This window comes from Pollachius pollachius (assembly GCF_949987615.1).
Source record: "Pollachius pollachius genome assembly, chromosome: 2".
NCBI classification, from domain to species: Eukaryota; Metazoa; Chordata; class Actinopteri; order Gadiformes; family Gadidae; genus Pollachius; species Pollachius pollachius.
In genome coordinates, this window is record NC_136935.1 from 50,254,414 (window position 1) to 50,258,364 (window position 3,951).

Here is a 3,951-nt window from a genome sequence, read left to right on the forward strand (position 1 = left end):
TCCTGAAATAAATTCAATAAACAATCTCACATTGAACGTTTTCATCTTGGTGTTTAATGTGACTCTCAGAAGGTGCCAGCGTGTCAGCCTTACAGACGTAGCTTCAGGCATACCAGCTGTAAGACAAGAAGCCATCGCTCAAAAGGCAACGGAAAAATATGCAAGAAACTAAGCCATACAACAAGCAAATCAAATAAACGGTGAGACAAAGGCGAGGGGAACAGAAGAAAATACTCCAGGTTGATAGAACGAGGGAGGGAGGGAAATAGCGGTGGTGGTGGGGGAGAGAGAGAGTAATAAACTGGAGAATAAAAAGTGATTGAGATCGCACCATTAACGTGAATGCTAATACACTTTTTGGGTAAGACAAATTGTCAGGATAACTATTAGGATTCAGAGCATGCAACGATAAGCGGCTATAGAGACGGGAGACAGGGGGAGAGAGAGAGAAAACAGAGAGAGAGAATCAGTGGGTTTCACTCTCTCTCTCTCTCTCTCTCCCTCTCTCTCTCTCTCTCTCTCTCTCTCTCTCTCTCTCTCTCTCTATCTACCCCTCCCTCCCACCCTCTCCTTTCTGTCCATTAGCGATGCGAGCATATTGGGCTTATTAAATTCTAATTGTCTTTAATGGCTGCCCAGGCTCTCTACCGCGCGCCGTGTGACAGTGCGAGAGTGAGCAAAGGTATTTGTTTTGCTAATTGGAAACGGTTGGACTCCCTTAAGTGATCCGGCGCCTCTCTCCGTCCTCCCGCTGACTGATCCGCGCGCGCAGGCCGCTCCGCGCGCTGCTGCCAGCCGACGCGGAGACGTTGAAACCGGCTGATGAAGAAGAAAAAAAAGAAAAGCGATGGGAAGAGACAGAGCGGTACGCAGTAAAACACACAGACCCTCTCCTACAGCACACACGGGACGAGAGAAGGGGGGCAGCGGGGGGGGAGTAAAAGAGGGAGATAAAGAAAGATAAAGAGAGGGAGAGGCGGAGTGTAAGTGGAGCTGGGAGTTTTTGTGGAGAGAGAGAGAGAGAGAGAGAGAGACAGAGAGACAGAGAGAGAGAGAGAGAGAGAAAGACTTGTGCAGGGCAGGGGTTTGAGACAGGGATAACGGAAGGGAGAAGGAAAAAAAATGGAAGGAAGGGAGAGGTGGATGAGGAGGAGAAGAGGGAGAAAGGGGAGGAGTGAAGGAAAGGAGGAAAGGGGAGGCATGAGACAGGCACAAATTATTAATGACATTTATTAAGAAAAAACTCGAAAGGGCCCCGAAAAGGTCAATATGGTTCGGAAAAAAGGTGACTAAATTTTGGTGTGTTTCTCTCTTCGAAAGTAGGCCAGGCTCTGTACCGTAACATAACCGCGCCGTGTGACAGTGGAACAGTGAGCAAAGGTATTTGTTTTGCTAATTGGAAGCGGTTGGACTCCCTTAAGTGAGCCAGGGCTGCCTTATTGCCTGCCTTGTTGGTGTATGTGGTGTGGTGTGAGAGAGGATATCACCACTGAAGGGATATTACTAGTCACAGGTGACCTAACAAGCCTCATGTCGATTGGGGTTGTTTGCTGTCAGTGGGGAGCCGTGGCTGGTTCAAAACACAGGCCGTGTGATCTGATATAGGAACCATGTTCTACACTGTCTGTCGTGGGTTTGTGAATCGTGTGTTCACAGAAGAGGAAACACCAGAAAGGGTAAGCAAACTAGATATGTTTGTTAGAAAATAATGAGAGTAAATCATGAAAGCAAAGAATATATGTGTTTATTAAACAATCCTAATTAGCTGAAACCGTGAGTCCTCATGTGGTGCCCACGCAACACATTTAGACAAAAAAGACCGTAAGTACTGACACGATTTTTCCGTAAGGGTTCATTCAATCCACCTATCTAGGTATACTCTCTATCTCTCTCTCTCTCTCTCTCTCCCCCCCCTTCTCTTTCTCTCTCTCTCTCCCCCCCACCTCTCTCTTTCTCGGTCTCTCTCCCCCCCTCTCTCTCTCTCTCCCTCCCCCCTCTTCACCCCTCTCTCTCTCCCTCCACCCCTCTCCCCCCTCTTCCCCCCCCCTCTCTCTCCCTCCACCCCTCTGCCCCCTCTCCCCCTCTCTCTCTCTGTCCCTCCCTCTCTCTCTCTCTCTCTCTCTCTCTCTCTCTCTCTCTCTCTCTCTCTCTCTCTCCCTCTTCCCTTCTCTCTCACTCTCTCTCTCTCTCTCCCTCTCTCCCTCCCCCCTCTCCTCTCTCTCTCTCTCTCTCCCTCCACCCCTCTCCCCCCTCTCTCTCCCCCCGCTCTCTCCCCCCTCTCTCTCTCTGTCTCTCACCCTCTCTCTCTTGCTCTCTCTCTCTCTCCCTCCCCCCTCTCCCCTCTCCCTCTCTCTCTCTCTCCCTCCCCCCTCTCCCCCTCTCTCTCTCTGTCCCTCTCTCTCTCCCTCCACCCCTCTCCCCCCTCTCCCCCACTCTCTCTCTGTCTCTCACCCTCTCTCTCTTGCTCTCTCTCTCTCTCCTTCCCCCCTCTCCCCTCTCCCCCCTCTCTCTCCCCCCCGCTCTCTCCCCCCTCTCTCTCTCTGTCTCTCACCCTCTCTCTCTTGCTCTCTCTCTCTCTCCCTCTCTCTCCCTCCCCCCTCTCCCCCCTCTCTCTCCCCCCGCTCTCTCAGCCGTGTTCCTGACTCTACCTTGATCCGGGCGTGTCCTTGCCGCGTCCTTACACACAGCACGGCGTGCAAAAGCCATTAAGTGTTCTTTATGTGTTTCTCTTTATCTCCTCCATGTTCACTCCTCCCCTCCCCGGTCCCCACGGCGCGGCGAGGCCACGGCACGGCCAGAAGGTGCGAAGAGGTGCGAAAAGCCTCCGTCGTGTTTCCATATGGCCCCGTTTCAGCCGGCACTGACCCTCCACTGCACGCACAAGCCAAGACCTGGTGGGCAGGCGCAAACACATACACACATAAACAGGTGCACGAGCACACACACACACACACACACACGGACGAGGTGCATGCACACACCTAGACACGTGCAGGCGCACGGACACACGCGCACATACACACATGGAAACAGGTGCACGAGCGCACACACACACTGAAGAGGTGCATGCACACACCTAGACACGTGCAGGTGCACACACACACACACACACACTGAAGAGGTGCATGAGCACACCTAGACATTTGCAGGTGCACAAACACACACACACACTGAAGAGGTGCATGAGCACACCTAGACATTTGCAGGTGCACACACACACACACACACACGGAAAAAGGTGCATGCACACACCTAGATACGTGCGGGCGCACACACACACACACACACACACACACACACGGAAACAGGTGCACGCACACACATTAAACACACACGCGGGCAAGCATAGGCAGGCCAGCTCATATAGACAAGCACACCAATGAATACAGAAAATAAATCAGCAGCAAATATATATAAATATATATATTTATATATCTGTGTCCTGTGTTCTTCCATCCTCCAACCCAATGACTACAATGACAGTGTTTACCCCCCAGTGCTCATTCTGCCCATTGATTTGAAAGCTCTGAGGCCGTGCCGTGCCTCAACTCGTTTAAATCGATGGCCTATTTTATTCCCGGCATTATTTATTTTTCAGTTTTTTCCGTTTTTCGTTGCCAGCCAAGTCAATCACGGAGGTTGTGTCGTGTAATGGAAATTTCCATCAGACATGTTGTTTGGCCAGACACTAAGACACTGAGACCCCCTTAGTTATTATCTATAGTGCCCATTTCACTGTGTGTTCTGCGCTGATCGCCCTTGAGTGGGACTGATGTCGCCTCGACTGACTCAGATGCAGCAGTACCACGAGCTCCATCCTGAGAGGGCAGAGAGGAGCGATGGCATCCGTATCTGCAGCTGTACCTCAAGGACGATCACACTGGAGTGCTGCCACTGTTCAGGGCTCACCTCACCGCTTCAACCCTTTGTACGCTTGTGTCGTGCTCTCTC